A 27,230-nucleotide genomic window follows, 5' to 3' on the forward strand; every position below is an offset into this window, starting at 1 on the left:
ATTTGCTGCTCCCTGTTCATGACACACTCTGGAAAACCGGTTCCTGTTTAGTTAAACTGTTTTCTACTTAGCAAGGTCTTTGACCTTTCAAATAAAATTTGATTCCTCATTACTTTCTACGAAACTGTTGTATTTTATGTTCCCCATGCAACTTAGAATTTCCTGAAATAATCTGAATTAAAGAAAAAAAAACAATATATTTTTTAAGGTAGGTTGATATGATCAAGAGTAGGGAGACAGAGAGAAGGAGAGAGCCTATCCATCTCTTACTAATTTCCCAAATGACCACAATGTCCAGGGCTGGTTGAAGCTGAAGCTAGGGGCCAGAAACTCCATCCAGGGCTCCCACATGCCTGGCAGGGGCCCACACAGTTGCTGCTCCTTTCCTAGATGCATCAGCAGGAAGCGGGATTGGAAGTGAGGCAGCCAGGACTTGAGTCAGTACCTGATATGGAATACTGGTGTTGCAAGCTGCAGTTTTATCTGTTATGCCACAGCTCTAGTGCTTGAAATAACCTCATTAACGAATCTCACCTGTCTTCCTCTGCTAAAATGTGAACAGCCAGAGCAAAAGGAAGCTGTGTTAGTTACTTCTAAGACCTCAGTGCCTAGAATAGTGCCTGGCTCGTGGTGATTCTGGAGACACTTTATTCAGCCTCGCTATCTTCCCTTTCTGACTGCTTGAACAAGCACACAGAAGTGATTCTCAGGTTTTCACTGAGAGTTGGGCTGTAATATAAAGAGTTCGGCATTGCTCAATTAGTGAAATGGAGAATTAAGAAGATAGGGATATTAAAAAGATAAAAAAAAAAATTAAAGCAGGAAATCTTGAAACATCTTTTCCCCAAAGTAAAGCAGCTGATTTTCAATGTTTACTTTAGGGTCTCTTTTCAGCATTCGTGTTTTGCTTCCATCATCAATCATTGTCAATTTGAAAAAGTACAATACTTAGGGTCATTTATCTAGACCTATTGGAGTCTAAAATTATGCAGCTCAGTCAAATATATGTGAATAAAGACTGTCATTTCTGATTAATGACATGTGACTGGAATGTCTTGCAGAATCATTTGTGCCATCCAAGCTTTACAGAAAGGTTATTATGTAAGGTCTTCTTGTAATGTTTCTGCTTTCCCTCCAAGAACCCAGAGGTTACAATTTCTCCATAGGAGAAACGTGGCTGTTTAATAATTTCAGTTGTAATTGTTACCCAGGTCTCTGGTTTGCTGGAGCAAGAGTGTTTTTCAAGTTGCAGATTTTCCTCCTCTGGATGGTTAGGCAAGCTTATGATGTTGCTGTTTTGCAATTTTTGTTGCCAACATAGCCTTCTCTATTATTGAAAAAATAATCCATGTAAGACACTAATCTTATTCAGTTGATGCAAAGAAAATAAGAGTGAAAACCATGCCAGTTCTTTGTCAATTACACTTTCCATGAATCATCAACTCTCTTCTTGAAGCATAAAATTCCACTTCAGCACAGTCTCGGAAACATGGCAAAGAAAGATTTAGAACCCTTTGGAGGAGAAAAAGCCAGGACTGAAATAATAACAGAAGAGAGAATGTCATATGAAGTAACACGATGCCTACTTCTCGGTGACATCTCTTGGTCTCCTAGCATAGCCCCAGTTCCTGGGCATTCTTTCCTCTGTTAGTAAAGGGATATCAGAGGAGACCTGTCGCAGCCATCAGTCACGGGCTCCTCAGGTATGGCGGAAATAAGTGGGTGTAGATGAGGAGGAACAGAAATGTCTCTTCCCTGCCCTTGATGCTTCCTTCAAGGTGGAGGAAAGTCCTCGGATACAATACTCACAGTATTCCTCCTCGTATCTTTTATTTGAGGAGATGGATTCAGATTTCACAGTAAAAATTGTAAATATGAAGGGCATAATTGAGTGTGGTTGGTTCAACTCTGACTGTATCAGTTTTGAGAGTGAGCTATCCTTTGATTATAATTTGTCTGTTTGCCTTCTACTCTGGAGTAGCAAGTGGCTGCAATGGCCGGAACTGAGACGATCTGAAACCAGGAGCCAGGATCTTCTTCTGGGTCTCCCCAAGGCCTTAGGTTATCCTCTACTGCTTTCCCAGGCCACAAGCACGGAGCTGGATGTGAAACAGAGCAGCCGGGACACAAACTGGTACCTTTATGGGATCCTGCTGCATGCAAGGCAAGGATTTAGCTGCTACACGGGCCCTTGGCTTGCAGTTGCAGCTTACTGCTAATTCACACAAAAGGAGGCAGCAAATAAGGGCTCAAATATGTGTGCCCCTGCCAGCCAGGGGAGATGTGATTTGAGTTCTGGCATGCTGACTTTGGTTCGGCCTATCCCCCTACTCTTGTGATGGTGTTTATGGAAAGAGACAGCTGATGGAAGATCTCTCCCTATCTACTTTTGTCTCTCCATCTTTCAAATAAATAAAATATTTTAATAATACCCCCCCACACACACAATGTATAGGTAGTTGAATAAGAGAGAATTCCAATAAAACCTCATTAGAAGGAAAACAATAAAGAAAAATACTTTATGAAAGAAGAAAGAACAGAGAGATTGGTTATAATGCCAAATTATCTTGGAAATGTTTAATAAATAAAGCTAGAGAGGCAGAGGGGACCAAAACACATAGAAACTAGAAGTTAACTTGAGGCTAGTTAGATTTCATGCACTAGACAAACGTAATCAGCCACTGAGAGAAATTAAATATCTCATTTAAACATTGCATTGCACTGTTTTCTATGTCAGTATGCTGAAAGACTTCCTCGTTTGCCTGGTTTGGAGGGAAGAAGAGCAGATTTACCCGCAAACATTTCTCCCAAGGCTCTTGGGGTCAGGTGGTCAGGCTAAACCCTTTGTTTTCCCGATGAGTGGGTCAGAAGTAGGTGTGGGACCCAGGCTATTCCATCAGGGGTGGGAAGAAGTCTGTGGGGAAACTTGTACAGAACGCTTTTCTTCTAATAAAGGTCCAAATGAGGAAATATGTTTCTTGCTCCCTGGGGAAGGAATCTTTTTGCTCCCAGTCTGAGGACTGGGTCTACCCCAGGAAGATGTAAGAACCCGGGTGTCTGAGACTGCCGCCAAGCTGCCCAGGGTTCCACCGTCCGCTTTTCTAGATAGCAACTATCTTCATTGTCTCAGTCAGATCGAGTTGCGTACATTGTTTATACTGAAAACATGGAAATAGAAGCCCTTAGAGTGATTTATTTATTCCTCTATACTTGCAATATAAAATCCTACTATGAAATAAGAAAAAGTTATTCTCTAATGCTCTGAAGGAAGCACAGAGTTGTAGAGACATTATCAGCACCACAATTACATAAAGGAAAAATGGATTACAGCAACTGGCCAAACGCTTCAAGAGGCCAACAGTCCCTGCAGGAGCTCTGACCACAGAGCATGGGATGCTTTGGTGTTAGTTTTCTTCTAGTGGTGTGTTGGCAAAAACCTTAGCGTTTTTATAAAGGCTAGCATATCTAAGTTTTCTTTTTAGGACTAAGCCAATTTCAATTACCCAAATTTCGAGAAATGGGTCATTTTTGACATTTTAATTATCTGGATCATTCAGAGCCCTTTGTATTTTTTTTTTAAGATTTATTTTTATTGTTTTTTATTGGAAAGGCAGATATACAGAGAGGAGAGACAGAGAGGAAGATCTTCCGTCCGATGATTCACTCCCCAAGTGAGCGCAACGGGCCGATGCTATGCCGATCCGAAGCCAGGAGCCTCTTCTGGGTCTCCCACGTAGGTGCAGGTTCCCAAAGCTTTGGGCCATCCTCGACTGCCTTCCTGGGCCACAGGCAGGGAGCTGGAAGGGAAGCGGGGCTGCCGGGATTAGAGCCGGCACCCATATGGGATCCTGGGAGTGCAAGGCAAGGACCTTAACCACTGCGCCACCGCGCTGGGCCCTGAGCCCTTTGTATTTTTAAAGGCAAAATTGTCCTGAAATGTCTGAGTCATTTTGCTGTGTGAGTAAATTGTGTATTAACCCTAATGGAATTTGTCTTCTCTGATGGCAAATGTCCCAGGCTTTAGGTCATCTTTCTGAAGGTCAAGGCCTGGAGATAGAAGCAAACAGTGCTGGAAATGAGGCTTCCTGTGCACCTGCCAATACTGCCCTGCCACTCACCTGCTCTCTGTTCTGCAAGGGAGTTCATGGGGGACTATCTGCACTCTATTATATGAATGATTTATTAAATATTTCTTTTGTATATTGGTTCATTCTTCTTTGTGAGAAAGTTAATTACAAGGAAAAATTTATAACACTATCACATAATGAAAGCTGGTATCATCTGACATAAATAAAAAACAAGCTATAAACATAGCCCAAATGCAATTTAATGATATTAATTATGTTCTGTCTTGACACTGTAGATTGCTTAAGGTTCTGAGCCTGGTTACTGTTCTATCTTGATTTTCCAGGGGGTGGGGGAGCTTCCCAAATATTAGAGATAGGTGAGCCTTTTTCCAGGAAATATCATCTACCAAGACTGCTTAAAAGCACATGTAAAGTCACCTACCACATATTTGTGGTAGATGCTCCTGCCTTCCACATTTTAGGAAACAGTAAGCAGCTTCAGTGGCTGTCAACTCCAGCTATGTTTTAAGAATATGTGAAGGCGGGCTCAGCGGCGTGGCCTAGCGGCTCAAGTCCTCGCCTTGAAAGTGCTGGAATCCCATATGGCCGCCGGCTCTAATCCCAGCAGCTCCACTTCCCATCCAGCTCCCTGCTTGTGGCCTGGGACCCTGCACCCATGTGGGAGACCCAGAGGAAGTTCCTGGATCCTGGCTTCGGATCGGCGTAGCATTGGCTGTTGCACTCACTTGGGGAGTGAATCATTGGATGGTTGATATTCCCCTCTGTCTCTCCTCCTCTCTGTATATTCTGACTTTCCAATCAATAAATAAATCTTAAAGAAAAGACTATGTGAAGGAATGGCTGTGTGGTCTAGCGTGTAACACATGGTTCAGGAGGCTCATTAGAATGGTCAAATTCAGTCCCTGGCTCGAAGCCCTGACTGCAGCCGCCTGCTAGAGCAGAGCCTTGGCGAAAGTGGTGATGGCTCAAAGCACCATCCGCCTGGTAGACCCACACTGAGTTCCCAGCTCCCAGACTGGACTTGGCCTAGACTCCACCTGGTTGTTGTGGCCATTTGGGGAGTAAGCCCACAGGTGGATGAACTCTCTCTCTCTCTCTCTCCTTTTCTTTCTTACAACTAAGCAACCGACATTTTTTAAAAGTACCTGAAGAGGTCTCATACACACACACACACACACACACACACACACACACACACACACAATTACGATTTTCAGGCATTAGCAGTATGGCAGAAGGGCTCGTTGGGACGTGATTTATGACTCACTAGGTTTGGCATAGCACCTCAATATTTGCATTTCTAACAAGATCCGTGGTACTACTCACACTGCTGCTGAAAGTCACACTTCAAGAACCGGTGCAGTAAACCACAGAGGAATCCACGTATCACTAGAACCACTTTGCCTTCTCAGTTTTGTTAGGGCCCGTCCGTACGCGTCTGTGTTGTAAAGCATAAGACTAGAGCAGAGTTGAAATCCAAATGAATTAAGATGCACATATTTCTTAACCTTTACTGCAGCGAAGAGTACATCAGTTCCTACAAGTTGAAGTGCATTATAAAGTAAATAGATCTGCTCTGAGAAAAGGTCAGCACACATGTTCTGCTACAATCTAATTTCAGTCTATTGCCCTATGCCCTATTGCTCGCTCTGGTGCAAGAGATACAACAGTGAAAAGTTTGAATTGTCTCTTCTAGACTAAAAGCTCCTCGGAGCACAGAATATTCATGAGTGCTAAACAGAGAGATGAAAAAAGACAGGCTTGCCCGGCCACAGACTCCCACACTTCTCGCCCCTGAGCCTGTATCTTCTCTGTTCTCTCATCAAAGTGAGAGAGAAGGCTCCATTTAAATCCTAAAGTGATCTTCAACGTGGAGTTTTCTTGCCTCTTCACTCACTGTGTGTCATTACCAGGAGCCAGATCCTAGGAATTATTGTAGAAGGCAGCTTGGAGCATTTCTCCGACTGTGGCGTGCTAGCTATTTGCCAACCCTTCTGTCTATTGTGGAATTGCGTTTAGTTTCTATGACTTAATAATTACTTTAATTTCACTTCATACTGTTCTGAAGAACTCTTTCTGAATGAAGGGCACTTACCATACTCCTAGAGCTCGCCTGGAACAGATACAGCTAATCAGAATGTGTAGAATTAAATAAGAGAGTAATTATGGGAGGCTGTGATGTGTTATAGCAGATGTACCAAACAAGGCTGGATCAAACTCAGTGCTGGGAAGAGAAAGAATGTATTAAGTCAGCTTCCTCAAGGATGCTAAAAGCCTAGTGGCAGCCTGTAACAAGGGCACCTAAAGTTTGGAAGCATGGAATCTTTTGAAAAAGAGCCCAGATTCCAGTCCTTGTTTTTATCTTAGCGCTAATCCCCATTCAGGTGCATTTTCCTAGAGACCACGGTGCTCAATATGGCTTTGAACTGCCTGTTTCTGGGCAATGGGTCCCTTCTTAGTTTAAATGACTGTGAAGCAAAGGTCACCAAAGAGAGAGCAGAGGTCACAGTGAGCTATTAAAGATACACCCAACCTAACAGTGTAAGATTAATGTCTGGGAAGCCAAGGTTCTCATCTCTCCCTTTCTGCTAAGGTGACCCAGGAGGTGCTAGGTCAGAACTCCAAAAGAAGGGGCAAAGCACAGTTTGCTGCTGGGGTGGCTCGAACTCTGCTGTCCTGTTTGCCTGTTGTTCTGAGGTTCCTGTCTGGCTGCACCTCATGCCAGGATCTCCGGGAATGTTCTTCCTGGGCACTGCATGGTTGAAGCAGCTACAGTTAGAGCTCGTTAGTTGAATTGGATTTGCTTCAGTACCAGCTTTATGATTTTTAGATTTCTCTGTGGCTACAATTTCTGGCAAGGCATGGTGAGGAGGAATAGAAAAGATAGAGACAAGACATGTGTTTCACAGCTTACAATAAGGCCGGGCCAGCCCAGGCACTTGTGGATTTGAGAACAGCTCCAGGACTTCATTAACTAACAGCGAGATCATAAACATTAATTGTTCACAAGTGACTTGATAGGTGAAGGTGATAATGCTTTCGCAAGGATGCTAGCTTTGACAGGGTCTTAGCAAAAATCCTGACCTTCTGTCCATTTGCTGTCATCAATGATTTCACATGGCAAGGAGGGACTTTAGAGTGGATCTTTTAGATGTTCTGTTTCCGTTTGTTCTTTCCTTGTTTTTCCTCCATCCAGTTTATGCAGAATTTATTATACATGTGTAGGAACATCTTTTCATGAATTTTTTGTTCTTTTCTTTTGTGTACATGTTTCTCTCTTCGTTGATCATTTAAATCTTTATCAAATTTACGAAAGGAAGTATAATTTCTATGTTCTGTCTATCTTTCTAGACATCCATGGTCCCAAGTGGACATTAGAGTTTTGAGGATTCGAAACATTTCCTTATGTATTTTTTGTGTTTTTCCTATTGAATTAGTAAATCCACTAACTGAATCTACTGACGTTGGCTGTCTAAGGCACAAGAAGTACAAATTCCAGGCAGGAATAATGAGCAAATAATTCTTTCATTTGCTTTTTTTTGTTTGTTTGTTTTACTAAGAGTGTGATGAATTCAAGGGCCGAGAGGTGTCTGACGGGTGTTACAATTGTTAGTTGAATCAAGGCACACCAGAATACACTAGAACAAATACAATCTTCAGCCAAAAGAGCTGAGCTTAAAACCCACACGCCTGCCATCGGACCGATTTAAGAAACTCATAACTACATAGGTGGCCAGAGCTCCAATACCAAATTGGGCCTCACAGTAATATTACTTACCTTTGTTCCACACATGAGTTTGGTGAGATCAAATGAAATAATATGTAAAGAATAGAAAGAGAAGTTCCAGTCCTGTGTAAATAAATACAAATGATTGTTTATGGTAATGAAATGGAGCAAAGAGAGCACACATTGCATCCAGTGTAAACCAGTTTGATCAACTCCAGACAATTTGGCAGCTTCGATACATTTCATGGCTTTAGAAAGTTTTTTTTACTGTTTACTTGAAAAATCATAACGTTTTCCAAAAAAACAAATACAAACCTCCTTAATTTTGGCTGCCTTGTGGAATGAGTACAGATGGTTACCAAATGGGCTGGGGGATTACTGAGATGCAGCTGGATTAATTGTCTTTTTCATCAGGCTGGGCGATCTTGGCTCGAGGGAGACTGGATTGTCCTGTACTGGATGAGTACCTGCATGCGCCTGTTGAATGCCACAGGCATGACAAGATCCAGGACCTGTCCCCAGATTGCCTTCCTGGTTTCCAACCAAGCTCTAACAAAAACTTGGAAAAGGTTAGGCGCTGTTGCTGATGCTTGCAGAGCCTTCTGCTGAATTCCACCCCTCTGCAATCTCTTCCCAGTAAGCACACTCTTGTTTTCCTGGCAAAACCACCTTTCTCTGAGCTTTAGTCTATGAGTAACTGGAGGAAGTGACTCTGCGTAGGGGAGAGAGAAGACTATAGGACTCAAACCTGGCAGAGCAGAATCAACTCTCCTTTGGGTTTTTGGCCCCTCAGATGTCAAAAGCTGTGAAGTTTAAGGCCATTCCATCAATGATACAGTAATGCACATAGCTGATGTACATCTTTTGCACATTTTAAATCATCTGTAAATAACTTTACTTTCTAATGCAATGTCAATGCTATGTATAGATGTTACATTTTTTTAAGGAATAAAGATGAAATACGTATGTACACACTAGGTACAATTGCAATTTTTTCCCAAATATTTTAAATTCATGATTGGTAGAACTTCCTAATATGGAACCCTTGGATTAAAGGGGCTGGCAACATTGTATTACCTGAACTTGCATTTCAAGCTTACATGACCTTAGTCATGACATCTAAGACATGAGAGAATTAATTCTAAAATTTTTGTTTAAATCAACCAGACAGAGAAATCTTTTCTCTCTTGATACCAGTAAGATGCAAAACTAACATTCCTGGAAGCCATCTGACATGTAACAGAGCGTTTGAGACTGAGGCTGATGTTGGAGAAAGAAGAACCCAGAGGTGACACACCTAAAATGGCAGCATCATTTTAATGTCCGGTTCCAGTGACCTGGCAGTAAGTTGTGGAGTTTGTGACAGGAGTACAACTAAAGAAATATCCCAGAGGTAACTGGGATAAGGTATAATCAAGAAGATTGTTAACAGGAATAAGATGTGATATATTGGGATATCCTTGATCTTTCTTTCAGTCATTCTCTTCCATAGTCCATTCTTCCAAACGAGCTGCCGACTTACATCATGTTTTCTATTTGTTTTTGAAATATTGATTTCCTGGCATTGTGACTCTTAAAATCAGAGCACACTGAAGACTTGCTTCATGCTTCTCTCCAGATACTCAGAGCATCTTTGGATTATAAGGAACATGGCCATCCAGGTCTACCTCAGCCAAGGCATTCTGTTATCTTAATGGTCATTATTACATGGCCTTTGGTCATTGCTTTACATACTACTTGAACTTGCATAGCCTTGGTGATGCCTTATGTTTATTCTAGGAATGACCCCCATGATCTCATAATTTGTTAGGAACAGAGTCTCGGCCTGGCTTAACGTTTTTCAAAATCACGTCTCTTCTTACAATATCGACTCTTGGGCCAAAAGATTGAGACAAAGTCTCTGATTTCTCAACTCATTTGCAGCTCTCTGTTTCAACTTTATTGGATATAAATAGAACTTGATTCATCTGTGTAACTTTGACCCAGTAGGGCTGGGAATTTTAACCCATCAGGGCTGGAAATGTTAGTGTTTTTTTCAAGACACACGAGCAGGGTCCCTGGCATCTCTCTTGGCACTGGTCAACACTGAGCCTTTCACTGGAACCAACAAGAATGTCAAACTGGGTGGGGGGAGGGTCCTCTCTTCGAGGCACAATTGGCCCCTCACCACATGAGTTGCAATTGTTACGAATGATAAAGAGGTTCTGTGCTTTATTCTTACTTTGCATTTTTTTCCTGTTTTTTTTTCTGTTTTTATTCTTTTTTTATTTTACTAGGGTTTTTATTGTTTTATTTGATTATTTTTTTAATAAGAGAGGAGAGGAGGAAGAGTGGAGGGGATGGATGGATAAAGAGAGAGGGGAGGAGGAGGAGTGGAGAGGATGGATAGAGAGGGGAGGAGTGGAGGGGATGGATGGATAGAGAGAGAGGCTGCAGAAGGAGAGGAGAGGATGGATGGAAAAAGAGAGAGGGGATTTATTCTTAGTTTTAAAAATTCCTGTAGCAAATGTTTCTCTCTGCACCATAACTGATCATTTTAATTTCTTTGCTTTTACTATAATAAAATTGACGTTAAAGGATGCCTGAGGCAATGTAATGAGAAAATGAAATTAGTTTTTCAGTTGACTGATCAAAAGCATTTTATATGTGATAATAAACAGTTTGTTTTACTCTTTTGCTTATGACATAATTAATGGCAAAATATTTTTCTGAATTTCATATTGTCTTCCCAACTCTTTTTCTAAGTTCTAGGAAAATAATATTTTTGTGATTCCCCAGATTGGTCAAAAAATTAATATTCACTATCCCCTGTTCAAAGAAAGTTCATTGTCTTTGTTTTTTTTTTTAACTCTTCTTGATCTGGCTAGTAATGGACCAATCAGGTAGAAGAAATCTTGTCTATTAACCTTCCTTCCCACAGGACAGCAACATTTTCCGTATGAAATCTGACCCAGCAGTCCCAGTTTCTTGTTAGTCTTTGGTGCTGCAAGTTTTTTTTGTTTTGTTTTTGTTTTTTTGTTTTGTTTTGTTTTGTTTTGTTTTGTTTTGTCCTAAAGCTTGGCAGGCTTGGCTTTGTTTTTAGTTTGAGAGAGGATAGGTTAAAAGCAATATAGGCTGCTGGTGACCCAGTCAACTGAATTAGAACTTCTTGAGCTTGAAAATGGTTTTGCTTTTTTTCCACCAGCAAGATAAAAAGATGATGGATTTTGAAGAATGTTAACTTGGGATTTGGAAATAGACATATGTACAAATATTTGTAGGTCAATTCCTTGCAGGTAGCCATCCACATCCACATATCATGTGACCAAAATTTGTATTTTGAAGTTCAATATCAGAAAATTGAATCATTTTACACAAAGAAAGATCCATTTACAGAAACCCAGGAATATTACCAAATGTTAATTACACCTGTTGTTTCAGATATAATCTTCAAACTATTTTCAGCTTTTGTGCATGGTCTTTGTTTTTTTCCCTTTAAGAATACAATATGAAGGTACTTGAAAAAGTCTACGGAAAATGGAATTAAAGTAGAAATTAATTTTTGTGCAAAGAAAAAGAAAAGGAAAAAAGAAAATCTGGCTACTAATCCTATGTGTCTTCCTTCCCATGTGTGCGTTTTGTATTTCAGTTAAATTTGGTTGTGTCTCAGTTACTTAATCTGCACAGCTTCCTGATATACTTTCACATCAGTTTTTTTCACTTACAAGAGGCAGATATGCTAGGTTATACATGCAATAATGCTTCTTAAAGTACTATTTGTAAGACCAGGAAATTGTCATCAACTGGCTCTGGGTAGCTTTTACCACCTAAAGACTACTGCCAAATGAGTGATGCCTTTAAGCAGTAACTGCTGTATTCGGTTCATTATTCCATGAACTGGCTGAATGATTCTTCAGTTTGGGCTAGTTTAACTCATTTCTGATTGGCTCTCTCCAGCCTGAGGTCAGGTGACACTTTGGCTTGCAGCCCAGTGACTGGAATGGCCTTCCCTACCAGTCTGGTCATTGTCGCACGGGATGGTCCAACCGGTCCTCCATTGAAACAGCTGCTTTCTGCTCCATGGGATCTCTCATCCTCTAAGAGGGTAGCCTGGCTATGTGATTCTCAGGGTCTTAACTACAGTGAAAGAGAGAAAACTAATGCTTGATAGCTTTGAAAAATGTATTATTATATCAACATTTGTTTTTATTGGTCAAACCAAGTTACATGAGCCAACCAGAGTCCACGTGAGAGGGTACAACCTAAGGTAAGAAAAATATTTGCAGCCTTTCCATCAGATAATCTACCCTGCAACCTAAACAACTGTCAATAATGGGGATGGTTGATTCAGTTTTAATCCACATTTTTGTTGTTGTTGTTCACTCTTTGTGCAGGCTCTTCTCCCTCACTGGATTGCTTACTCTTTTTCATGTGTTCAAATTTGTTTCTTCTGAATTCCAGTTCAACAAATTCTCCTTGGTACTTTGCCTTGGTCAAATTCCATACCCAAAGCTCTGCTCTGTACGTCCACCATAATCCTTCCTACATTTGCACTGTTACATTCATTTACATGATAGTCTAATGAGTTCTGGTTATACCACTAGACTGCAAGCTCACAATGGGGACTATGTCTACTTTTATTCTGCAGTGTGTCTTCAGCCTAGCAGAAGGTCTCACTGATAAAAGTGCTTCTTAAGTGGCATAGCAGGTAAAGCTACCACCTACAATGTCAACATTCCATATGGGTATTGGTGTGTATCCTGGCTAATTGAGCCCCTGATAATGAAAGGCCTGGGGAAAGCAGGGAAAGATGGCCCGAGTCCTTGAGCCTCTGCTATGTGTGCTTGAGACCTGGAAAAAGCTTCTGGTTTTAGGGTTTAGCCTGTTCTAGCCCTGGCTGTTTTGATTATGTGTAGAGTGAACTAACAAATGGAAAATGTCTCTTTCTCTGTCCAACTCTGACTTTCAATAAATCATTTTTTGTGCTTGATAAGGAATCATTTTCATATTACCTTTTATTTATTTCAGTCTTACACATTTCTTGCTATAGAAGTTTTAGTTATCAAGAATCAAGATGGTGGAATAAGGTGAGGACACAATTGATCAGACAAACATTAGCCAGGGTGAAGCAGAGAGGGTACATTCCAGGAAATAGGAGAGGACGGGCCAATGGCATAGGGCACCTTGAGACCGATTGACACAGGAAAGCAGTGGAAACATTGGGGTGGTGATGCAGTGACCAGAAATCACAGCAGCATTCAGAAAGCAGTGATCTGAACTGCACCAGTGGCTGGAACTCCACCAGCAAACAGGTGGGAAGAGGAGTCCATCGCGAGGTGAACCCAGACAAAGAACTACCCAACCTGCTGGTTTGTGTGATTTGACAAGGGGCGGAAACAGAACAACAGATCCCAAACAGGTGGTATGGGAACAGGGTGAATTTTGCAGTCCAGGTCACAAGCAAGGACTTTAATTGCAAATACAAAGTCCTCAGAAAGAAAACAAGGAAATACACAATCCCGGGAATTTTGTTTGTTTGTCTGCCTCGGTTTTTATTACTCTGATAGCTGTGTGGAGAATGAATTGGAGAGGACCAAGAGAAATATGAAGGTTGAAGGTGAGATCAACTAGAGAGAAAAGAAGCCCCTTTCAGGGCAGGTGTTTGCTCCAGAGTTTAGAACACTAGCATCCCTTTTTAGAGTGCCTAGGTTCAACACACAACTCCAGTTTTTGCTACTGACCTCATTGCTGCTAACACAGGGAGACAGCAGGTGGATGAGTCAAGAAGTTCAGTCCCTGCACGTGCAGCTTGAGTTGAATTCTTGACTCTGGCATCAGCCTGGGATTTGGGAAGTAGACTAGCAGATGAAAGTTGTCTCTCCCTGTCTCTGTCTTTTTGCATCTATTTTTAAATTTTTAAAATCTCAGTTTGGAGTAGAACCTGATAAATGAGTTAAAGTAGTGGATAAATCTGTGCTATATTTGGGGGACAAGGCCTTACAGGACAAAATAATAGACCGAGTTGGATTGGGAATACAGGCATCAAGATGGATGTCTAGATTCTTGGTTGAGAAAAACACTGTGGAAATATCATTAATTGAAGTGGAAACAACCAAACAAAGAGTATATTGTTGGGCATGCTAAATTTGAGATGCCTCCCGAATGTACAAGCAAAAATACCAAATAAACAGCTGATTAAACTAATCCTGAATCTCCAGAAAGAGCCAAGGCTCCTAATGTAGATCCAACTCTTCAACATGTAAATGGCATTTAAAGTTGGTGATTTCACCATCCACTGAAAAATGCATCCATGAAAATCTGTTTAGTCTTGGCAATATCACCCCAGGATTCTGCCAATGGGCCATCCTGTTGCACACATTTAATAACCTGGTGGAGAGAGAAGGTTTTGTTCTCATAATTTTCATTCCCAACACTCTTCTTGCAGGAAGGTAGTATACTGGGTGAGAAAAGTCCTTCATGGGGTCAGAGGACTGCAGAGTTTTGATTGCTTTTAGATTCGATCCTATCATGCATCTGAGAAATTTAGAAACAGGATTGAGGCTGGACTCAGATGGAAAGGATCTTTTCTGAGAATGTGATTTGAGAATGTGATTTGGGGTAGAGATCAAAAGAAGGCCAAGAGGGAATGGATTTGCGATCGGGAGAATGGATGTCCGCATGTCAGGAACAGTACTGTGTAGGGATCCTGAAGTAAGTGCTTGTCTGCTGTTTTAAATAAGTTGGGAGTGGACAACATGGCAGGGGCAGCAGGATGTGTGAGTCACACCCCGTGGAGACCTGGGGTACACCTTTGGCTGGAACGAAGATGCTCCTGGAAAGTTAGGGGCAGTAGGCTGCCACCTGGGCCATACATGACACTCTGCCTTTCCACATATCCAGACATGTTACAAATAATGCTTCCATGCCCCTAACTCTACATAGCCTTCTCACTTTCCTGTCTCTTTCTTTCCTTAGGATCTTTGTCTTTGTTTTTTCTTGCATGGATTACATTTACTCTGAACTCTGCAAACTGCTTTTCTCTGTTCAGTCTCTGCTTTCAGAGGTCTTCCTTCAACTGTTTAAAGTAGTTCTACCGACTCTCATGGATTGTTCTCCCTGCTGTTTTGTTTTCCTTAAATGCTTGCCAGTAACTAGACTATCTTGGTTAACATTTTGTACATTTTTAAATATGTTCTGCCTGAGAGTTAAGCTCTGTCAGAGCAAGAACGTTGTCAATTTTGATTGGGGCTAGATGTCCAGGACCTTGACATTGTTGCACAGCACATGCCAGGTGCTTCATAATTTTTTTTTTAATGAAAATATGCTCACGTGGATCATTATATGAAGAAAAATTATTCTTTCCCTTCATTTTTTATTCCCCCTGAATCTGAGATTCTCTGAGCCTCCTACCTGGTTCTTGATCCAAAGACCCTGAGTCCTTAGCTGAAGATAGAGTATTGCTTAATGGGGTCAAGAAGAATTCCATAGACCTTTCTAATGGGACTGATGATCTAAGATCTATTTGCACTGTTTTGCTGGGGAATCCATATAAAATTGACAAGTAAAGAATCATTGGAACATAACAGCTGGTCAAGAAGTGTGTGTTGAATATATTATAGGAAAAAGTGAGTAGTAAGTAATTAAATTCTATTCAAGACTAGAAGTTAAGAGTAAATGTATTGAATAGTGAATTCTATTTCTCTCCATACATATTTATACAGTGATTATGATGTATATTGAGTTTGACTAAGGAAGAGAAAGGAGATAGATTATCAAATGCCTAGCATGTGTCAGGAATTATAATAAATAATAAAGATCCCATGTGTCACTTAGCCTTTAGAACAATCGCAGGAGGTGGGCCTTAGTCCTCATTTTAAACATCCAGGAATGTTCATTTTAAATCTTTTCCTCTTTGGCAATATTGACAACTGGATAATTGTGGACATTTTCAGAATTCAATAACATTGTTTAGAAAATGCATTGGCTTCTCAATATTTTTGAATACTTTTTTTATGGTGTGTTGTTGCTACACCATAGCAAGTTCAGAGAAATATCTTAATTTACATATTCTCCAAATGCTGAGGGTCATAAAGGGTTTACATGTTATCTTTTCCTTTACAATTGAATAATACATACTTACAATCTGTGGGAAGCTTTGAAAGTCATCATTTTAGCCCAATCAAGTAGCCATATCAGAAACAAACATTGGAAAACAAATTCAGGGGCAAGTGCTGTGGAAAAGCAAGTTAAGTCTCAGCTTACAGGATTCCATATGAGTGTCAGTTTGAGACCCAGCCATTCCACTTCTGATACAGCTTCCTGTTAATGGTCTTGGAAACCCATGGACCAAGTCACTGGGTTCCTGAGGATGGGAGATTCAGAAGAAGCTACAGGCTTTTGAGTTTGTTTAGACTCTGTCCTGGCCATTGTAGCCACTCAGAGAGTGACTCAGTAGATGTAAAATATCTCTCCTCTCTCTGTGTGACTCTTCTACTATTTCTGTAACTACATTTCAAATAAGTAAATAAACCTAAGGAAAAAAAAAATCAACGGTAAAAGCCTAAATCGTTTCTTTATAATCAAGAATGGGGTAAAGACTTGGATGGTTTAACACAGCAGTTCAGACACCATTTGGGACACCTGTGTCCCATATGAACTCGGCTTCTGTTCCAGTTTCCTGGTAATGCATAGCCTAGGAGACAATGGAGAAAATGGTTCAAAATTTGGGGTCTCTAACACCAGTTGGAAGCACCAGTACGAGTCCCTGCTTCCTGGGTTCTTGCAGGCTTTGGGGGAATGACATCTCTATCTGCTTCTCTGCCTCTCTCTGCCTCTTTGCCTTTCAAAGGCATAAAAGAAAGATACTGGTGGTGTTCCTGGAGAAATGGACTCATAATATGCTTATCAGCCGATGCTCTTCCAGTGCCTGTATCACCACACATCCAGGAATGTTCAAATTCTCGTCCATGTAAAGGGCCAGGGAGAAGCCACATTGCTTGTGTTGGGAGAATTTGTGACACATTCTTTGGTGGATCATCGTTCTTCGTGATTACTGACCTGGTAGGAGATGTATTAATCTGCACGTGTCTTCATCATCACCCCCTGCAGCTGTCATGGATGGTAATGTGACTGCTTCACCGTCAGGAAGTATTTTTATGTTCTTCCTTTGGTGTTGTATGTCATTTGGTTTGGAAAGGGGCTTAGCAGTTTTCCCCCTAACTGTGGTATAATACATATAATACATGATTTGCCATGTTAACTTTTTTAGAGGGTAAAATTGAGTGAATTAAGCATATTCACTTTATTATGCAACCATCACTATCTTTTATCTGCACAACATTTTTTTTTTTATCTTCTCCAAATGAAGCCCACACTCATTTAAGCATTTTTCTTTCTTCCTTCATCCAGGCCCTGGCAATCCTTATTCTATTTCTGCTTCTATGACTCGGACTACTTTAGATGCTTCTAGAAATTGAAATCACGTAATATTTGTCCTGTTACTGGCTTATTTTACTTAGCACCATGTCTTCTGTGTTCATCTGTGCCATAGCATACATCAGAACTCCTAACCATGGAGAAATCCAAGTGAGTTTGTCCAGCATCAGCAAAGGAGATGACTGAGCTGTTTCACTCTCATGGACATTATCCATCCTGTGGTTATACAAGCAATGAGAAGCAAAGGGAAAGATCTGGAAAACCTGAGTCTGTAACTTGCTGTGTGATCCCAAGCGGTACTTGTCCCTGCCTGCGTCTCCCCTGCCTTTGTCCATGAAATGAAAGGGATGATTCAAGTAAATACAGTAGCTGATTTTCTCCAGAGACTCTTTTTTTTTTTTTTTTTTTTGGCCAGTGGCTCGGGGGCCACTTCAGGTGACAACACAGAGAATGACTTAAGTTCTACGTCTCCTTATCCCATGGGTGTCTTTCAGAGTCATTCTGCTTTGATTTGTCTCACATCTTTCAGATCTTAGATTTGGCTCAAAAGCAAAATATCCATCTTCAAAAAGAATTTAAATTCTCTGAGGAGAATTTAACATATAATGAGTGCTGGCTGTTCTTAGTGCTTAATATGCAGGATGTCATTTAACCGTCATGACAACTTCATCATGCAGGTACCATTGGTTTCTCCATTTCACAGATGAGGAAACGGACAGAGAAATGAAGTGACTCACCCAGACTTGTGCCTTTCTAGACATGGAGCAGATTGTCTGACTTCTGGGATCAGTTTTGTTGTCATAATTACCTCCAAAGGGTAGTCAGGCATCTAGATGATTTCCAAGTCTGTTCAGATCAGGAAGAGGAGTTTGTTTTTAGTATTTCTATTTAAATAACAACAGATTAAAGTATTATAGTAAAGCATTACTATTTCAAGAATTCAACAAGTAATTTTAAGATTTTCTATTTATTTGGAGGGCAGAGAGAAACAGAGATATTTTTAACTTACTGATTCACTCCTCAGATGTTCTCAAGAACTAAGACTGGGCTGTGCTGAAGCTAGGAACCAGAAACTCAATTTGGGTCACCTATGTGGCCGACAGGAACCCAGTCCCTTCAGATATTATTATGGAGAGATTTCTGGCTAGGCTTATTTCCGGTTTTTGTCTTCGTGTGAGAAACAATTCAGGGAAGAGACAAAGACAAAAGTAAACAGGAAAGCAAGCACTGGTTAAAGCGGATGTGCACACAAGGAGTGAATGCAAGAAAACTCAACTACAGTCGGCAAGATGCAGAGTTACTCTCTTACAGCATAGGGAGTGGTGTCGGGGGCAGGGCTTAACTGAATATTCTAAGGAGGTGAAGTTTGGGGTGGGGCTTAAATAACTACCACTTCTGTGTCTTCCGTTTTGGAAACCCTGACGTATCATGGTGTCACGAGCATGATAGGTGTGGGTGCACCGATCATTGTAATTTCATTACCATTCCAGGCACCCAGCCTGTAGCCATTCTGGATATTTCTATCTGGTGAGCCCCCATGCACCCTGCAGTTGCTGCTGCTGGTGAGGTTTGGGCTTAGGATGTGGTGCTTGTGGCATAGATTCTGGCAGTCTTCACTTCCTTGCTGCCTCCCTGACATCAGTCTCCGTTATGCCTTCCAGTGTGTGTACCAGCCAGAATCTGGAATCAGCAGTGGAGCCAGGTCTTGAAATTAAGGGATCTGGGTGTCCCAATCAGCATATTAACTTCTGAGCCAAACATCTGCCATTTTGATGAAGAATTGGTGACAATGCTGCTCTCATGGGATAGCCACCAGTTAGTTCACTGCCCAGAGAGCTTGAGCAACCAAAAACCAAGTCAGAGGTTGTCCTGCAGGCTCTGCCTTTTCTGCAGTCCACGCCCCATCCTTCAGGGATCACACCACAGTTTCTGAAAGTGCAATTGGTTTTCATTTACTTCCTGGCTGCAGTAATGTCATCTGTCATGGAAACTACCACCTCACACTATGATGGGCTACAAAAGCTCTGCTCAGCTTTCTGGAGGTCCAAGTTCCCTGTTACATCATAGCTTCTGCTTCGGGGCAAAGATGCGGTGATTAGAAATCCCCATAGGAACAAGTATGATGGATAGGAAACACTGGTCAGGAAAGGGGGCTGGGAATGTAAAATCCTTTGGAAATGGCAACAGATCTACTCAAGTCATCTCCACTTAGAATTCTTAAAGACTCGTTCGGAGGGAGATGCTGATTCGAAGGAACAGTGGTGTTCACCAGGTGTTTGACACAGACAAATATAAGTTAATGGGATGTACTTTACTCAGATGATTTTATAAGCACTACTACACAGGTGTATCCATGGAGAGAAAATGTATTATTTAAGTCAAGGTGGGGAGAATTCTCCTCCAGAATGTGTGCCCAAGCTTCGTTCAGTAATTTGGACAGAAGTCTGCTGAAATGTAAAATTACTCTAATCTGAATTTCCCATGTAAGTGTGTTAATGTTTGTCTTCTTTTTTCTTACTTAAGTGGCTCAATTGTTAAGTTTTCCATCACATAGCCACTAAATATGCAACATACAAATGACAGGCAATTAAATGATAGCTAAGGTAGCAGGGCTGACTTGATTAAACTGGTATGTTGTTAAGATTATAAACGCAGTTCTTGTCTGCCACTGAAGTAAAATATTATCTCTGTTTAAGGGCTCCCCATTCTCAAGTCACAGCAATGGCCCTGGGTGCTGAGATGGCCTTGAGAGACACCCCCACTTGACCTTTTGACTAAGATTAAGTGATATCCATTCCTGAAACACCCCCCTACCTCCCTGAATTACTTCTTTGTTACTACACTGAAATACATGAGGCTTGTTTATGAAGAAAAAGTGTATTTTGGCCCATGAAGGTAAAGGTTTATAATTCAGGATTGGTTGAGTCTTACTGGTTCAACCTCGGGATAGGGCTTTGGTTGACAGAAAGTTCAGATGCACAGAGGATGGCATGCCTAGCACAGGGACACACATGTCCGTCTTTACAAATCTGCTTGTCAACTCTACCAGTGTATGGTCTTACTCTTAGGCAGGCATCCAGATTCGATCATGTGGTCCTATCGTCATGATGTCATCTATGTCCCTTTCCAAACGCCTTCCTTCTGAACACTGCAATTGAGTGACATTGCTGCTGTCCTAGGGATCATTTACTTACGACTTAGGCATGGAAAGTCCCAGCTGAGTTCAGGGACCAAATAATCTTTAAATCATAATACACTATGCTATGTATTCCTAAGTCTGTGAAAGATGCTATTTCCTAGAGGTACTGAGGAAAAGGAGAGAAATTGCAGGAACACAACACACATTTGCTGTTTTCTTTCTGGCCTCATCGAGGGCTCCTTTTTTGTTTTTTCAGGAATCCCTTTCCTCCATCTAACTCTGTGATGCTTCCATTCCCAATATTTTTCCTGCTCAGCAGTGAAAAGATGTTGCCCACATGTCACACTGAAAACAGAACCAGGCCCGGCATGGTAGCTTAGCAGTTAAAGTCCTCGCCTTGAATTGCTGGGAACCCATATAGGCACTGGTTTGTGTCCTGGCCAGCCCACTTCCCATCCAGCTTCCTGCCTGTGGCCTGGGAAAGTAGTAGAGGATGGCCCAAAGCCTTGGGGTCCCTACACCCATGTGGGAGACCAGGAAGAAGTTCCTGGCTTCAGATCAGCTTAGCTCCGGCCATTGTGGCCATTTGGGGAAAGAACCGTTAGACAGAAGATCTTCCCCTCTGTCTCTTTTCTCCTCTCTATATATCTGCCTTTCCAATTAAAAAAAAGCAGAAACAGAGCCATGTAGTGGCCACAGGCAGCTTGTTGCAAAAACAGGTTATTAGAACTGCAGGGCCAAATAGTAGAGCTAACCAAGAGTGCATAACGAGAAACACTGGCACTCCCAGAGTCAGAGGAATGATGGCAGCAGGTGGCAGTGCTGAAGTCTCAGAGCCAGAGCTGTCTGTAGAAGCCCAAGTCATGGGGGAAGCTGCTCAGGGACCTTGAGTCACTTAAGAAAGGCACAACTATGTTAGTTGAATTACTAGAAAGAGAAAAAGGTAGAGGCAGTGAATATTCTACTGTTCTCTTCCTCACCTTGCTGCCTCCTTCATGGTGTCCCAATTGGTAAAACCATGCAGCCATCAGCAACACCAGTAAGTACAAGTGAAGGACAATGAATGGTTCTAAAAGGAGTCAATTGGCATGGGCCAATACTTGTGCCCTTGAATCCCTAAGTGTGAAGGTGTAGAGAGCATTGTAAGATTTAGGCTTACTATACCTTCTGGTAAAGTCCTGGGTCTTTAATTAATGTCTTACCAATCAGTGAACTTCTCAATCTTTATACGAATTTTCTATATGACAAAGAAATCTCAAATTCTTAATTCTGTTAACAATTCTTCTAAAGAATATTTTGTCAGTTAATAACTCTCTTCATTCAAATGGAAGTTATTTCATACATGTCCACCATATCATGGGACAAATTCATCATTCAGGCAAATGAGTAAGGATGAACACACTAATGCTACTACACAAATAAATAAAAAGATTTGGAGATTCCAAGGGACCTGTGATTTGTCAGGAGGAAGAATAAAAACTAAATGTAAATATTGTAGCTAGAAGCTTTTAGTAAAGGGTGTTAATGGAGAGAAGCGGTTGGGGAGAGGTAGAAATTACAGCAGGTATTTCTCCATCATATGACTGAATATTTGATAAGAATATTCAATCAGGGGCCAGTATCATGACTTACTGGGTTAAGGCTCTGCCTGTAGCCCTGGCAGTTTATGTATTGTAGGAACCCTAGTTAATATCCTGGCTGCTCCACTTATGGTCTAATTCCATGCTAATGTGCCTGGAAATACAGAGGAAGAGGATTCAAGTGCTTGGGCCTCTGTCCCTCATGTGAGCGACCTGGATAAACCTCCTGTCTTCAGATTGGCCCAGTCCTGGCTTTGTGGCCATTTGTGGAATGAACCAAAACATTGGAAGATCTCTCTCTCTCTTTCTTTTTCTCTGCCTCTGCATCTCCATCTTTCTCTGTAACTCTGCCTTTCAAATCAATCAATCAAAATTTAAAATTTCTATTCATTAAACATTAACTCCTGTGTCTTCCTTCCTCTACCCCTAGCATTCTACTTTTGTATGATTTTTACTGATCTCACTACTTCATATACATGAAATTCTACACTACTTGAATTTTTGTGACTTGTCTATTTCATTTACCATAATGTCCATGAGGCTCCTCTATTTTGCAGCATGTTTCAGAATCCCCTTCCTTCTTAGGATAGAATAATATTCCTCTGTGCAGATATGCCTCATTTTTGTCATCCATTTGTTCATCAATACACACTTGGTTCCATGTTTCTCTTATTGCAGCTAATGTCATCATGAGTATGGGTGTACAGATACATCTGAGACCCCATTTATAGTTCTTTCGGTTATAGGTCCAGAATTGAAACTGTTGAACCATATGATGATTCTAGTTTTAAGTTTTTGAGGTACTGCCAAACAGGAACTTCACCATTTTCCATTCCCATCAACAGTGTACAAACATCCCAGTCTCTTCACATCTATGCCAACACTTCTTTTCTCCTTTCCTCTCCTCTCATTTCCTTGCCTCTTCTTCCTTTCCTAGCAATCCTAATGGGTGTGAAGAAAAAAAAAATCTCTCATTGCATCTTTGATTTGCATTTCTCTGAAGATGTGTGATGTTGAACATCTTTTCATGTGCTTTTAGTCCATTTGTATACCTTCTTTGGAAAAATGTTTATTCAAATTCTGTCCCCATTTTTGAATTGCATCGTTTGCACAGTTTGTGTTGAAAAGTCATTGATTACTTGTTACCTCCCAGAAGTTTTCAACAAATACCTGTCGCACATTTTGCATGTGTCTGGCTACACATTGAGTTCTAGAGATACCTTTTTTTAATTTATTTGTATTATTTATTTTTAAAAAATTTTTATTGGAAAGGCGGATATACAGAGAGGAGAGACAGAGAGGAAGATCTTCCGTCCGATGACTCACTCCCCAAGTGAGCGCAACGGCCGATGCTATGCCGACCAGAAGCCAGGAGCCTCTTCCGGGTCTCCCGTGCGGGTGCAGGGTCCCAAAGCTTTGGGCTGTCCTCGACTGCTTTCCCAGGCCACAGGCAGGGAGCTGGATGGGAAGCAGGTCCACTGGGACTAGAACCAGCGCCCATATGGGATCCCGGGCATGCAAGGCGAAGACCTTAACCACTGTGCCATCGCACCGGGCCCTAGAGATACATTCTTGAGAAAGATTTGCTCCCCTCAGTGTGTTCCCTAAAAAGACCTCTTTGGATCCAAAGTTGCCTGGGTGCTGGGTATGAAAAATGAGGGAGAGAGGAGAGATTACTGAATTCAAGACTTTCCCCCTTATTTCTCTGTTATCATCTATTTTTGGTCTCCATGATGTCTTGAAGTTTGAGGAATCGTAAGATAAAGCCTTTTTAAGAACAGGGGAACACCTTTTTATGTGTTGAATCTGTTGATCTTTTGATGGGTCAGCAAAGTCTATTAGAAAAGGACAAAAGGAAAGCATGGAGATTTCCCTGGTTTTGGAGAGAGGATAAGGTCTAGAAGATGTGTTAAGATATGTCAGAAAGGTTTACTGAGCACTGTTTTAGATCAGCTTCCCTGGAAACGTAACTGGGTCTCAGGGTCTTGTTGGTCAGATTATTGCATAGAGGAGTCTCAGATTCAAACAGATTTCCCAAACATCTCTGATGTGAAAAGTGAGTAGTGACCAGGTTCTATGAAGGTAATCCAAAAATAGACGGGGGCATCTAAGAGAGGAACACAGGGCTGGCTGGACTCTAGAGCTCTTGCCTGTTTTATTCTGCATTCTAAATGCTGGTTCAACTCCTGCAAAGATTGAGAAGGGATTTCTCGTCAACCTCATGCGTTAAGGCTTAAAAGAATAGTTAAGTTCATAGATGGATAGATGGACTTTTGATGGTCATAGCCTATGTGAGTTGTATGAGTGAGATTTGTGCCTGTGATGAGTTTAGTACTTGCCACTTAGAATGGAGCTATGCCAACTGAAAATACAAGTTCTAAATGTGTTCGGTACACCTAATCAAACATCATAGGTTAGCCTAGCCTACTCTGAGCATGTTCAGAATATTTACCTTAGCCTATAATTGGACAACATTATCATCCACAAAGTCTACTTTATAATGTTGTGTTCAACACCTCGTTGTATGCATTCGTATTTATTATGCATGAATATACATATTATCCATATTATAGTGTATATAATGTGTATATGAATATATTTTACATAATATGTATTTATTTACACACATACACACATTCTGAAGGTAAAACACAGAATGGCTGTATGAATATGTGCTCATAACATCATCAAGTTACAAACTGAATCCCTGCTGTAAGTTAGGATCCATCTTTATTGGATTGGAGCACCATGAATGCGCCGTGGATTCTGGCCACCTGCTCAACTACATTGACTTTTCAGCTCAAACTCTCTTTGAATGACGCTTATTTACTGTTTCCTAATTCCCAAGATAATTCTTGGCCCATCTGCCACATTTTCTCACGGTCCGCCCAGAAATTCAAGGTGAGCCCCACTTTCCAAGGGGAAGGGCAGTTTTGGAACCTTGGATTCATTACCCAGGGATCTTTGAGACAGAGTTTGCCTCTCTGGCAGGAATTACAGTGTTACCATCTCATTTAATGGGCTCTATGCACAGAGATAGGTTAGATTGCCTCCATTATTCAAGGAGCTACATGTGCCTGGTAGCAACAATTACTAAGTCACATAAATACAACAAAGTTAATTAAAATGTTAGCTGATATAAATAACCTAAGGTTATTGAACATTGTTCCATTTTAAATTAATAAATACGCAAAGGTAATGTTTATAATTAAAGCTATAATTTATCTTCATGCTCTGTTTGTTTAATAGCAGTGGTAATATAATGCTACATGCAGAAATGTAGTAATAGATTTGTTTAGCACTGACATTATAAACAAATGTCTCAGTCTATTTATTCTAAGTTATGATACAGATTCTTTTCACATGCATCTGATGGCCTTTAAACCATTTAAAATGAACTGCATTAACGTAATCTAATCTTGATACTGAACATAACATTTCAGTTTGAATTATCCGGAATCCATGATCCATTTTATTACTCACAAAGCACTTTATACATTTATGATAATGGCAAACCTTGCTCTGTTATTTAAATCCCATTTCAAAAGGGATGTTATTTTTTTTTTAAATAAATAAACCCCACACATTTGGGGTAGTAAAGTACAAATAAGGAAAAGTCAATGCCCAGCAAGCCCTTTAACAAAGCAAACAATTCAGATTTTTATGACATTAGCAAATAATAAAGGGAAGAACTGACATTTACAGTTGATGAAATTTTATGTTATAACAGATGATGAAAATCATATGGAAAAATGTGTCCACGCGGTCTCAGCAATCTGAGGAAATCTACCTGTGGCCTGTCTTTGGGGAGATTTTGCTCTCTTTGACTTTTCTCCGACTCCCAGAATGTCCCAAGTCTACCCTGGATGGAAGCCTTGCTTGGGTGACCCACTTCCCATTCAGGAGTGTCCCCCCCGCTTCTTCCTCCGCCTCCTCCCCCCATCAGCCTGCCCTCCCTGCCGCTTGGGGCGAGGTTTAGAAGAGGAAGAGCCTTCTATATTTCTCGTGTTCTTTGTCTCAGTTTTTTTTTTCGTTTAGTAAGGCTTCTTAGGACACTCCCTCCTTAATCCCTTTTAAAATAAATGTTTCTTCTGGGTTTATTTGTAGTCACTGGAAGAAGTTACTCTTTATTTTAGTAAGACTATTGCATTGGCTGTCTTAGAAACGGTTGCCCCTTAAGTCAAATAAACAACCCAAATAATTTTTTTAAAAGACATCTCATTTCTTCTTTTAAAAGAAGCTGAAAATGCCACCAGCCTATTTTTGGAGAAAGAATGAGCTAAAGAGGTTTTTTTTTTTTTTTTTTTAAGAATTCTAAACAGATTACACAGTTCGAAAAATCCTAAAAGGATTTAAACACTGGAATCCCAGAAATTCAGGAAGGCTTTAAATTTGGGATGAAAAGCTACCCCACTGCAACATCCTTCTGTGATCAGTCAGCATATTTTAGGGGACAAGCATCGCTCACAGGCCACCTCTCCTGGTATCACATGGTTTTGATAAAATAGGAGGGCTGCAAAACTCAGGGATGCTTCACCCAGTCAGGAGTGCAACCTAGCTTGCTGTCAGAGGCACAAGGTCCCAACACAAACTGGGGATCTCCAGCCCTCCTCAGAGGCACATAGGGGCTGCCGGAGCTGCGCCCTCACACATGTAGCTGATAAGCACTGAGCAAAAAGGTAAATGAAGTTGGGGAAGAGGAGGTCATGGTCCTGGAAAGAAGTATTAGGATGAGTTTTAGCCCTCTGACACATCCTTTAGAATCTGGTATCCCTAATGCACTCTCATTTTGGTCCTTTTCTCTGGGGCTTATCTCAGGAGGACGTGGCTACTGGTAAAGTGAAGCAGGTGAGGGTAAAATCTTGGTTTTCCTCTAGTCTGGGTTCTAGCAGCCATAGAATCTTGTCTTTTATATGACTTTTAAAAATGTATCTATTGGCCCCGGCGGTGTGGCCTAGTGGCTAAAGTCCTCGCCTTGAAAGTGCCAGATTCCCATATGGGCGCCAGTTCTAATCCCAGCAGCTCCACTTCCCATCCAGCTCCCTGCTTGTGGCCTGGGAAAGCAGTCGAGGACAGCCCAAAGCTTTGGGACCCTGCACCCCCGTGCGGGATACCCAGAAGAAGTTCCTGGATCCTGGCTTCGGATTGGCATAGCATCGGCTGTTGTGCTCACTTGGGGAGTGAATCATCGGACGGAAGATCTTCCTCTTTGTCTCTCCTCCTCTCTGTATATCTGACTTTCCAATAAATAAATAAATCTTAAAGAAAAAAAATGTATCTAT

Source organism: Ochotona curzoniae, unplaced genomic scaffold, assembly GCF_017591425.1.
Source record: "Ochotona curzoniae isolate NIBS_2020 unplaced genomic scaffold, NIBS_Ocur_1.0 contig_3622, whole genome shotgun sequence".
Classification (NCBI taxonomy): Eukaryota; Metazoa; Chordata; class Mammalia; order Lagomorpha; family Ochotonidae; genus Ochotona; species Ochotona curzoniae.